The 12,991-nt window shown below is 48.5% G+C and overlaps 1 long non-coding RNA gene across 4 annotated transcripts in view; it reads right to left on the bottom strand.

Moving 5' to 3' along the window:
* Positions 1-2,123: 2,123 nt before the first annotated feature.
* LOC146357536 (uncharacterized) overlaps positions 2,124-12,991 on the bottom strand; it is an 81,220-nt gene continuing 70,352 nt past the window's right edge. For all 4 annotated transcript variants that reach the window (XR_014790266.1, XR_014790263.1, XR_014790269.1 and 1 more), the window contains one exon: positions 2,124-3,676. This is a non-coding gene — a long non-coding RNA (uncharacterized LOC146357536). The remainder of the gene's footprint in view (positions 3,677-12,991) is intronic.

Genomic DNA, 12,991 nt, shown 5'->3' with positions numbered 1-12,991 from the left:
AAAATATTCCCAGAGGCTTCTCTGATAAAGGAAAGCCCAGCGCATGAAAGAGAGCTGAGCCACCATGAGACTTAAGAACACCATTGCCCAGGATAGCAGGCTAGATTTGAAAGCTGAGACTGACATACCTAAGGAAGGAGACAGACCAAAATTGCATTAAGACCAGCAGAGTTTTGCAAATATACCATTAAATAAATAATGAAGTGGTGTGCAGTGTACACTGCATTCCATTATCTGTTGCTCTTTGCATTTCTATTTCCTGATTTTTCACACATATTGAGCCTTTTTACACGAGACATTTATTGTGTTCATGACTGCTCTCTCACAGTAGTTTGTGGGTGCTTTACACGATGTCATCATTCTCCGGGGCCTCTCCCGTTGTTTGCAACCATTTTAGCTTTTGTTTGTTTGTTTTAACAAAGAAAGTCTGGTATATCTGTGAATGGCGGCATGAAACCCTGGTATATATTTGCACAATTCTGCTATACCACAGCACCACCTAGTGGTTGTGTAATGGAACATATAGAAGAGAAGAGAAAGACGACCCCTGGAAAAACACATGAGGTAATGAGCCAATCTTAATCCCACAAAGAATCCAGAAGCAGAAGCCTTGGTAAAGTGGTGGGTTAAAAACCTCATGTAGAAAAAGCCTGTGGTGCTTCCACACTAGACCCGTGCTCAAGCTTGGCTACTTGTTCCTGGAATATGTAGCACTGAGATGTAATGTGGACATGATAGTTTAGTCGATGATCTTTTTCCCTGTCCCGCCCTATATTCAGAATATTCTGCTGCCAATCACACCATCCGCCTGTTCTGCATTTTGCTGTAAGTGAATTCAGAATCGGGCCACAAAAGGGCTGACTTTAACCCTCTGCTGCATCAAAGAATTAGCACCTGAGCATTTAGAAAACAGACCCAGAAAATGGAGAAGGTAAGAAAGGATATAAGTAAATGGCTGCCACAGTGACATTGTTAAGGTGCTTATATCCATCTGACATTGTCTCATAGGAATGTGTGGGAAGCAATTCCTCATTGGTTCGGCCACCATCACAAAAAAATGAGTGCTCGCAAGGGAATGGTTTAAATTGTCCAAACTGTGTGGAGAGCTATGACACACGAAGAGCTTTTCATGTGGAGCTGCCTCCATGTGGTTGCTTGAAGTGACTTCACACCCTGCAGAACCTGTGTGAAACCGCTTTAGAAAACCACCCCCTTACCTGTTCCTTTGTTCCAGAAATAGATCTGATGAATGCCTGCATCTTGTTCTCGTAGTTGGCACCTATATTATACATTCACTTTACCCGTTAATTTCTCCACTGCTAAGGAGACGTTCTGAGCATTCACAGAATAATTCAGCATTAATATTGAGATGTGCTTCAACAAGATATTCCTGGAACAGACAGTGACCAAAGCAAGGAAAACATCCAAGTAGCAAATGAAAGATTGATGCCCGCATCTGTGGTGCTGCAGGATCTCCTGTTCCCCTTCAGAGAGAGCTCAGGCTGATGAAACCTGGGCCAAGATGATTTGGCCTAGCCTAACACATCTCCAGTTATCAAGAAACTCCCAGTTAAATTCACACTGGCTTAACTCAACTGTTAGAGTTCACTTATTCTGGGCATGGTGGAAGACAGACCAGTAAGGATGGAAGGAAGAAGGACTTCGTTGCATGCTTTTCAGGGGTGTGTTCCCACAGTGTATTTGTTGTGAATTCAGAGTGTTTTGAGGTCGTACAGAGCACATGATGTTGTGGCCATTCCACAGCTACCTCAGATTTTTTTTGATGAAAAGCCGGCGCTTCTGAGACTATTTTTAGTCCGTTTTATTCCTTTAAATCAGCTTCTCTGCAGTTCTGGTGCTGTGTGCCTCATCTCCTGCATTTACTTTGGTATAAGAGCCCTGCCCAGGGGGGTGTATCTTTCACCTGCCCATGACCTTGCTGACCCTAGTCAAGGGGTGTGTCCCCCTCCCAATTTTTCCCCACTTGTTCCCACCATTCTTTTCCCGATTGTTCTCACCATTTCTCAACCAGGCACACTGAAGTTTAGAGCTCACACTGATTCACTTCATCACTCTGGTAGCTGATATCTCTCTTCAGCTAACCTCCATCATCTGCTGAAATCACTTGGGAGCAATATTTATTTTGAGTAAACCATTAAAAGCACTATGGTGTTAAAATGTGAAGTTGCAACCACTCATAACCCTCCCCCATCAATTCTGAGGAGCAATCATGGGGGGTAATGGAGGGATAAACTGCAAGAGTGGTGGGTGGGTTGTGTGCGAAAATGCGCACTAGGGAAATGTCACCTGGTGGACAGCAGGAGGGGAGCCCTCTCTACTAGCAACCAGAAAGCCTGTAGTCCCCCTTCTGAAAAGCTCACCTTGTCCATAATACAAGGGGGTGGGATAGTAAAAATGTGCTATAAGGAATTGTCTCTATAGCAGGAGAGAGGGAGGGGGTCAAAGAAGACTCCTACATAACACCAATAGTTCCCAAAAGCTCAACTGGGTGAAAAAATTATGGAGTGGGATAGCGAAAATGCACAATTACAGAATGTCGCTCTATTACTGCGGGGAGGGAGGGTTCAAAGGAGAGTCCTTCACTTCAAATAGTGTATTTACAAGACTCTCTCCTTCCCTAAGGGTGAAACTGACACACCACACACAACATGGGCTTGAGATTTTGAATGTGGAGGTGGTACACTGGGGAAAGCCGTTGCTTGTATTCATGAACATGACGTAGCGAAATTGCACTTTAAGGGGGCACAGGAACATCGCTATAGTGATTATGTGATTTAATGAAAGGTATCAAAACATAAAAAGCACAACACTACCATACTGACTATCAGAGGGACGCGTGGGGGTGGGGGGACAGTATAGGAAGAGTAGAGGATGGAACACATGGTTGGCGGGGGAGGTTCTGTGATGATGCTAGACTCTGCCCAGCAGCCGCCCAGAAGCAGCACAAAAAAGCACATTCAAGCACTGTGCACCCATCATGGAGAATCTCCATGGCCCTGGTTTTGTACCAGTTTTGTACCACTCTCCATGGGATAATTTGCACCAAAAAAGAAGGTTCGAAGTGCTATAAAAGCTCAGGAAACTGGAGAGCGGAACAAAAGCAGTGCCATGGAGCTTCGCCCTAGGATCCTAATGGAGAGAATCAGGTGTTATATTTACTGCTGCAAACTTTATAAAATGATGCCATGGAAAGGTAATATGTGGATCAAGTAAATATTACTTGCTATGTAACTATGTAACTCTTAATGCTACAGAACTCAAGGTGGCTGCTGTCCTAGGTGACAGTTCTCTTGCTGATGTTCCCCAGAATGGCTTCTCTCCATTTATGCACTCACAGAACATTTTGGTTCCTACTACCATTACATTTCCCCTCTGACAGAAAATGTTAACTTTCCATACCGGAGAGGTTTCTATCACTCTGTCTCTTGTGGTCAGATACCTGTGTCCAAAACATTCTCCGAATTCCCATTGGTACTTTGTGCTGAAACAGCTTCCTTCCTCCTGTTAGACACTCTAGCACACTCTTTCACAATGTGGGGCCCTCTCTATGTAGTCCGACACATCTGAAGGGCACCAGCTTGGGGAAGGCTGCTTTAGCTTGTCTGTATTTGATGTAGGTCCACCTGCATTCTCAGGGCGCTTCCAGAAGGTGCTTCTGGTAAGAAAAAAGAAGACAGAAGACGTGGTGGGAAAACACAGGAAAAGAACAAATGGAAGTTTACTTCATCTGGACCCCACCTAATGTTCTGTGGAAGAGACAATAAGTGCACAACAAAAGCCTTGTCTGGATGCAACCTCAGTTTTTCGGTGCATTACTGGCTCATGACTCCTCAGATTTCTTTCATTCCTCCTATAGGCAGCTGCATCATCAGCCTGAAGGAAATATCATTGTGTGTAGTCGTATCTTGCTCAGCTACTTTTGCAGGTTTCCATGCTCATTTTTAATGGGTCGTTCCCTGCAAAGGTAAAGTCTTTTAGCCTTTGTCATAATTACGTTTTTCTTGTATCAGTTTCCGGTGTGCCTGTGCGTCTCCATTTATGTATGTATGTATGTATGTATTACATTTCCATGCTGCCCAATAGCCAAAGCTCTCTAGGAAGTTCACAACAATTAAGATAATAAAATACAACATGATGAAATATAGTAAGAGGGAGCAATCCTATGCCCCCGGGACAGTGTCTGGGGGGCCATAGGATTTTTCGGATCCGAGGCCAGAAACAGTGCTCCGACCTTGGGCCCATGAGTCTGAGCTCCCTGCCCCCTCTCCATCACAGCCACTGCGGAGAGAACCACGCCGGCTGCCTCTCTCAAACGCGACCTCAGAGAAGAGGGAAAGGGGGCGGTTGTGTGGGAAGGGAGGGGACTGGGAAGGCTGGCTTACGAAGAACCCTCCGGCCTCCCCAGCTTCCTCCCCCCCTGCTCCACAGAGCACCAGCTAGACAGTCACAATGCCCATCTATCAGAAATGCAGAGCGGGAGGAGCATGGCGATGAAGACCACCTTTGTGCTCCTTCCGCGCTGCACAGGATGCCTGTCAGCCTCTGAGTTTGGAGGCCAAGGGGCATCCCGTTAGGATTGTGTCCTAAAAGTTTAAAAGAACTACAGTATATATATAAAAAAGATAAATAAAAGCTAGCAGCAGTGGAAACATTTAAAATACAGTAACAGATTTAAAGCAACAGAAACTGAAAGACTAAAATGCCTGGAAAAATAAGAAGGTCTTCACCTGGCACCAAAAAGAACACAATGGCGCAAGCCTCTCTGGGAAGCTCATTCCACAACCGGAGTGCCACAGCAGAAAAGGCCCCCTTCTTACTAGCCACCCACGTCACTTTCTTTGGCGGGGGCCACCGGAGAAGGACCACTGAAGATGATCTTAGGGTCTGAGCAGGTATATATGGGAGGAGGTAATGTTCAGGTAACCTGGCCCCAAGCCATTTGTGGCTTTGAATGTTAATACCAGCACTTTGACTTGGGCCCAGAAATGGACTGGCAGCCCATGGAGATGGAAAAGTACTGGCATAATATGATCACGTTGGCCAGTCCCCATTAACGATCTTGCTGCCCTATTTTAGGCCAGCTGAAGTTTCCGGACTGTTTTCAGAGGCAGCCCCATGTGTAATGCATTGCAGTAGTCCAGACAAGAGGTCACCGGAGCATGGATAACTGCAGCTAGGCTTTCTCTGTCCAGATAAGGATGCAGCTGGTATATCAGCCTAAACTGATAAAAGGTGCTCCATGCCATCAAGTGTACCTATGCTGGATCCAAGAGCAACCCCAAACTACAAACCTGATCCTTTAGGGGGAGTGCAACCCCCTCCAGAAAAGGTTGAGCATCACTTAGCTGGGCAGATGAACCACCCACTAACAGTACCTCCGTCTTGTCTGGACTGAGTTGTAACAACCAACTGAGCTTGTTACAATGCTGCTGGGACAGACTGAAAGACTAAAATGCCTGGAAAAATAAGAAGGTCAATATGTGTTCTCAAATATCTCTCCATTAAAAATTGTGCAGGTGGCCCTGTATCTCCTACAGGTAGATCTTTAATCCAATAGGGTAAGATATGAGTCAGGCAGAACAATCCTAGACTCCAATTATGATGCAGGGCAGACATGCTGCTGCTATGCCAGCGGAATGGCTGCCATATCCTATACATATTTAGCCCTGGAGGAGAGGCGAAAACACACCACTCAAAAAATCCTAAAATACTGCAAAAATGGCAGCCACGCCCCATCATCCATGGCAACACCACCAGACGCCACCAATCAGGGGCCGTGCTGACAATATCCACATGTCACCCACACACGGCCCATGATCTGAGGGCTTCTCTACATTAAGGAAAAATCCCGCATACTTACCGGGGCTTTCTTCTTCCGGACTCTTTCCAGGTTTATGATGGACTCCTTTAGATGGTGAACATGTGATTTGGAATTGAAAACGTCCCTTCTTGGCAATGCTCTATATGTTCAATGAAACAGTGCCATCTAGTGGCTGAATTATAGCACTACACCAGCATTACACACTGCCGATATTGAGCCGTTACCTTTTATTACAGCTTATCTCCGATCCTTTTGAAAGCGGGATAAAGCGGGGGGGAAGCATGGGAGATGTCCTAGGGGTTGATGACATCATGAAGAGGAACTGCAAACTACCCTGAGTGACCAATCACAAGCATGCAATAAATTGCTTGTGTACAGAAGCTCTGGCCTGACCAACAAAACCCAGACTTTTCCGCCTTTCTTCAGAAGGCAGGTCTTCTATGGCAGATCCTTTATTCCAGTCTTCTCCAACCTGGTGCCTTCCAAATGTGTCGGACTGCAACTCCCATTATTCACCAGGTTGGGGAAGGCAGCTTTCTTCAATGGCTATTTTATCTGCCTGGGATGATAACAGTTGTTGTTGGGATGGATAACAGTTGCTGTTGCTGACTCTTGACTCTTTAGGAAGATCCTATGCCCTGGCTTTAGTCTACTAATTTCCTCTTGGGTTTTGCACTTTAATACTGGATGAAGCAAGGTTGACTTGTGTGTCGGGGGGTGAGGGGATCTTTATTAAAAGGCTTAATTTAACTGCACAAGCACAGAAGATTGTCTAAAGAGATAGTGAGGCACAAGCTAAAGCACTGTGTCCTCAAAGCATCTCCCATGGGCCGGCTCAATTTTGGGCCCTCTCTCCCCCTTGGTGAGGACAAGCTGCCTGCCACATCCCAGGTTCTTACAAGAGATCAGTTCTCATGCAAATGTTTCATGCCGAACAGAGAAACTCTTAAGTACAAAGGAGTGCTCTTGTCATAATCCAGAAGCAGATGTTATCTGCAGCTCTCTATGGCTGGTGCAGAGAGAGAGAGAGAGAGAGAGAGATGGCCTGCAGTGAGGCAAAGCCAGAATCCAACTCCCAAGGAGAATCTGCAATGCTACTGCAAGGACAGGAGGAATTAACAACAGTACTTTAGCTTCCATTAACTCCCTTAAATGGCTCCATGTTATAACACCAGGGCAATCCATAAGATTCAATTATGTTTATCAGGCAATTAGGCTCACAACAGTCCCGTTAGTGTGGAATTAACACTCAGTGCCTGTGCACCAGGGGATACCCAGAGTGGGCTGAGAAGAGAGTGGCGGGAAAAGGGAATAGTGTGTCTGGAAGAGTAAGGGGCCTCCGAAGCCCTATTCAGGAGCTATTACTCATGCACAGACCAATGCCTGAGCAGGGAATAGGGAACTATCCCCGCCCCTTATCTAACATGAGCTGACTAGCCCCACTCCCTGGTGTCCGTGCATGCAGTGCAGATGTTTATTTATTTATTTATTATTATTATTAAATTTATTAATCGCCCATCTGGCTGGTCACCCAGCCACTCTGGGCGATGTACAACATACAATAAAACAGTTTAAAACAATAAAATTCTACAATAAAAGCATTTTCTAAAATACCCTAACCCACCCCAAACGCCTGCCTGAACAACCACGTTTTTAATGCACGACGGAAGCTCATTAAAGAGGGGGCATGACGGAGTTGCCCAGGGAGGGAGTTCCACAGGGTGGGGGCCACCACAGAAAAGGCCCTCTCCCTCGTCCCCACCAGTCTAGCTGTCCTGGCTGATGAGACAGAGAGAAGGCCATCCGAGGCTGACCTTGTTAAGCGGCCTGTCTGGTGCTGCTGGAGGTGCTCCTCAAGATAGGCTGGGCTGGAACCATATAGGTTTTTAAAGGTCAAAACCAACACCTTGAATTTGGCACGGAAAACAACTGGTAACCAGTGCAACTCCTTCAGCACTGGAGTGATGTGATCTCGCCGGCAGCTGCCTTTAATCAGGCGAGCCGCCGCATTCTGTACCAGCTGCAGTTTCCGAACCGTCTTCAAGGGTAACCCCACGTAGAGTGCAATACAGTACTCTAAACGAGAGGAGACCAGGGCATGTACTACCGATGGGAGCAGATGGTCGGGAAGGAAGGGGCGCAGCCGCCGTATCAGATGCAGTTGATACAGCGCTGTCCAGCTCACAGCTGACACCTGAGCCTCCATGGACAGCTGGGAGTCCAAAATGACCCCAAGGCTGCGGACCTGGTCTTTCAAAGGTAGCTGTACCCCATTCAACACCAGGTCAACATCCCCCAGCCTCCTCTTGTCTCCCACCAAAAGTACCTCGGTCTTGTCAGGGTTCAGCTTCAGCTTATTCCTCCCCATCCAGCCACTCACCGTCTCGACATTTGGACAGGGATTCTACGGCCAACCTTGGTGAAGATTTGAATGAGAGGTAGAGCTGCGTGTCATCCGCATATTGATGACACTGCACCCCAAACCTCCTGATGATAGCCCCCAGCGGCTTCACATAGATGTTAAATAGCATCGGGGAGAGGATGGAACCCTGTGGCACCCCACAAGTGAGTGGCCACGGGTCCGAAACCTCCTCTCCCAGTGCTACCCTCTGGTACCTGCTGGAGAGGAAGGACCGGAACCACCGCAATACGGTGTCTCCAATGCCCAACCCCTCCAGGCGGTCCAGGAGGATACCGTGGTCAACGGTATCAAAAGCCGCTGAGAGGTTGAGGAGAACAAGGAAGGAGCATTCACCCCTATCCAGAGCCCTCCTCATATCATCTACCAAGGCGACCAAGGCCATTTCTGTCCCATGCCCAAACCTGAAGCCCGACTGAAATGGGTCTAGATAATCAGTTTCTTCCAAGTGTGCCTTTAACTGCACCGCCACCACCCGCTCAATCACCTTGCCCAAAAATGGCAGATTTGAGACTGGGTGAAAGTTGTTCAGAACTTGAGGATCCAAGGAGGGCTTCTTTAAGAGCGGTCTTATCACTGCCTCCTTGAGGGCTGATGGCATCACTCCCTCCTCAAGGCAGGCGTTCACCACCGCCCTGATCCCCTCACCCAGTCTCTCTCTGCAGCCCATAATGAGCCACGATGGGCAAGGATCAAGTAAGCAGGTGGTCGGCCTTACAGATGAAAGCACCTTGTCCACTTCATCAGGAGGAAGAAGCTGGAACCGATCCCACAAAACCGGTTTGCCACAGGCCGCCTCTTGCTCACTAACTGTATCCACAGCATGCAGAGTAACACACCTAATCTGATCAATTTTATCTCCAAAGTGCCTTGCCAAGGCCTCACAGGAGGCCTTAGAATGCTCCAGTGGTTCCGGAGCCACAGGACCGACCAGGCTCCGGACCACTTGGAACAGCCTCCTGGGACAGCACTCTGCAGACGCGATAGAGGCAGCATAATATTCCTTTTTTGCTGCCTTCACCGCCATGTGATAGGCTGAAGATACAGCTCTAGCCCGTGTCTGATCGTCTTTGGAGCGAGACTTCCGCCACCGGCGCTCTAGCCATCTCACCTCCTGTTTCAGAGCTCGTAACCATGGATTGAACCATGGTGCAGTCCGAGCCCTGTTCAGGGGGAGAGGGCGTTTTGGAGCCACCTGATCTAATGCCCCAGTGATTGCGGCATTCCAGCCACCCACTAGGGTCTCGACCGAGTGGCCGTTAGCGTGCCCCAGAGAATCCCCAAGCGCGTTCAGGAATCCATTTGGATCCATAAGACGCCTGGGGCGGACCATTTTAATGGGTCTTCCACCCCTGCGGAGGGGTTGTGGAACCGAGAAGTCCAACGTCACCAGATAGTGATCTGACCATGACAAGGGGGTGGTGGATATACCCCTGACTTCCAGATCACTCCCCGCTTCTCCAGAAACAAACACAAGGTCTAGTGCATGACCAGCTAAATGGGTGGGCCCAGTTAGAATATGGTGCAGCTCTCAGGAGGCCATGGTCTCCATGAAGTCCCGAGGTGCTCCTGTGAGGATGGCCTCCGAATGTACGTTGAAGTCCCCCAACACCAATAAGTTAGGGGACTGTACACGCACATCAGAGACCACCTCAAGCACCTCAGCCAGGGAGTCAGTCGTGCAGCGGGGTGGACGGTACACGAGCAGAATCCCCAGACTGCCCTTCGGGCCCAACCTCCAGTACATGCACTCAGCAACCTTGGTCTCCCGGAGAGGGCGTCTGGTGAAGACCAAGGACTCTCTGTAGGTAACAGCCACTCCCCCTCCCCGATCCCCAGCCCTCGGCTGCTGTGCATATGAAAATCCGGCTGGACACATGGCTGCAAGGGTTGGAGCAGCAGCCTCGGCCAGCCAGGTCTCCGTAATACATGCCAGGTCTGCACCCTCATCCACGATCATGTCATGGATGAGGGAGGTTTTCTGGGTAACAGACCTGGCATTGCAGAGCAGCAAACGAAGGCCAGACGATGGGGTCACGCCTCCCCCAACCATCCTTTGGCTCTGGACAGGCCCGGATCAGGGGACAGATATTACACATCTCTCCCTTGTTCCCCTTACCTGGCATGGCCTGCCCCTAGCGCTCCGCCAGCGCCTGCCGCCCAGCCTCGGTATGTTCTGGCCGACAACACTCCCCCCACTGCCTCCATCAGGTGGACACATGCCCCCTCGCTCCCGCCTATCAGGCAGGCTACCCACCCCCCAAAACACAACAAAATCCCCCCCCAAAACAAAACAAAACAAACAACAAAACAATTAAAAATCCCCTTAAAAATAATGCCAGGCAGGAGTCCACAGGGAAGGCCTGGTGGTCGTGGTGGTCATGGTGGTGGCGGGGCAGCGGCAGGCCCAGCAGCAGCAGGCACGCCTCTTCCCCAGTGGTGGTGGCTTCTCCTGCAGGCCCTGGCTCTCCCAGGCCACCTCAGCCAGCCAGCTTATGTAGCCCCTCCAGGGAGGGGCAGGTGGAGCAGCACAGGCTCGGTACCTGGGGGCCTGGTCCTGCAGGGACTGGCGGTCTGCCAGGCAGAAGTCTGAAGGGAAGGCCTGGTGGTGGTGGTACCAGTTGTTTGCAGCAACTGAGCCTTCATGCATTCAGCTGTACATGTGAAGGCCCACACACGACCTGGAATCCCAGTTACACTTACACTGGGTTTCAGATCGTGTGGAAGCCTCTGCACATACAGCTGGAGAAGGCGGCTTCCCTACAGGTGTTCACACTGCACGCATGGCTGCCAGGGGTGGGGCTGGCTGGTGCATCCACACTTCCTGCTCGCCTGTTTGATTACACTTGGGTAAAAACTTCTGAATAGGGTAGGGCTCGACTTTCTGTTGGGAACATATGCCAAAAAGTAACTTAACTAGAAATCAGTTTCAAACAGAGACTTCCAAAACATCCCCCCGACAATACACATACATAACACAAAGGTTAAGCAAAAAAAAAAAAAAGATGTAGAAGGGAACCTTATCTCTGTCCCAGGCTGCCTAGATCATAGGTGCTGTTTTTAAAATAGCTATTACCTAGTGCCACATATTTGCATCATCAGTCATTAGGGAACACGTCTTCCTTAGCCTCTCCATTTTCTTTCTCTTAAAGCCTACACATGGTGAGCACCTAAGCAGGGGTGGGCAACCTGTGGCCCTCCAAAAATTTGGCCTACAACTCCCATCAGCCCTAGCCAGCAGAGTGAATAGTGAGAGATCATGGGAGTTGTAGGACAAAACAACTGGAGGAGCACCAGTTGCCCATCCTTGACCTAAGGCCTCTGCTCCAGATGGAAACAGCCCATTCTGCTCTCTCCATGCTGACGTTACTTATCTATAGAAAGAATTGGATTTTCCCAGTAACAATATATGGTTGTAAGCTCTTCTGTCATAACACAAGCTATTTTGGGGTGGCTTGGTCTTGAATGCGTAATGGGGAGCTCTTCCACATGAGGCATTTATTGTGCACTCATGATTCCTTACAGTTGTTTACAGGTTCTTTAGATGACATCATGATCCTCCAGTTTCACTTCTGTTTTTTAAGAGCATTTTCGTGTGTGTGTGTGTGTGTGTGTGTGTGTGTGTTTAGAGCAAGGAAAATAGGGTATTATTTCTGATGGCTAAAAAAAAGGTATTTTCCTACGTGTGTATTTGCACTATTCCACTATAGCACAATGCCACTTAGAGGTTATGTAGCAGAAAAGGAGGAAAGGAAAAGCTCTTTGTGTAGAACTCGGATCTCAATTCTGTGACAAAACCAAAAGCAGATACAGCGATTAACAGCCTGGTGTAGGAAAGCTCTAAGACCCCCTCTTTTTGCAAAAGACCTACAAAAGATATACAATACAGAGAGAGAGACAGACAGACAGAGAGAGATGGATGGATGGATGGATGGATGAGCACAGCTGTTTGTATTTTTGACTCTCATTAGGACTGTTGTGATGAGTACCTGCACTTTAAAATTTACCACACCATCACTGGCAGAGACTGCTCTGCTAGCTTTACCATGCAGACTCAAAATAGGCTTTGTTAAGTATCTATAGCCCAGGTAAGAAGTGGGTAATAGATCAAGCCCTCCTTGCTGGGCAACATGGAAAGCAAGCTGGGAGAGAAAGGATATCATGCTTAGCCCTAGGACTGAAGAATAACTCTCTGTCCATAGCTAGGCAGTGGCTGATGCCTTGCACCTCCCCTCCTTGTCTTCCCCTGGATCTTCTCATCCTTTCATTCTTCTGGACCACTCCCTATTACAGTCTTCCTTTCATAGGTACCCCTGCTTCCCTCAACCTGCTTGCTCCGTCCTTCTTTGCTTAAGTTCTTTTGCCTGCCCTGCTGTTCCGTAGAATCAAAGCAAGTTCAGCCAGTGATCTGCAGGCTGCTGATGGCTGAGCTACTTGCTGCTAATCCTCTCATGGGTGGAATGTGTGTTATGCACCATACCTGAGGTCTGATCCAGGGAAAGCACTTTATTCGCCCATATCTCCTCTTCTCCACCAAGCTCCCATCCAGGTCCAACCCTGCTTAACTTCCCAGATTAGACAGGATTGCATGTTTTCAAGCAGGTGTGGCTGCAGGCCTCTCCCCCAAGCTAAGTGTCAATTTTGGGGAAGGGAAGAGAAGAACACCCAGTTGTGAAAAACTATCGAGGGATGAGTCTGAAGTGATGGCTGGACAGGTCCAGCTAGGACAG

Source organism: Heloderma suspectum, chromosome 1 (assembly GCF_057233095.1).
Source record: "Heloderma suspectum isolate Gila_16-S chromosome 1, 16-S_ref, whole genome shotgun sequence".
Lineage (NCBI taxonomy): Eukaryota > Metazoa > Chordata > Lepidosauria > Squamata > Helodermatidae > Heloderma > Heloderma suspectum.
Note: the sequence above shows the minus strand (reverse complement) of the source record. Positions and strands in the feature narration are given on the sequence as shown.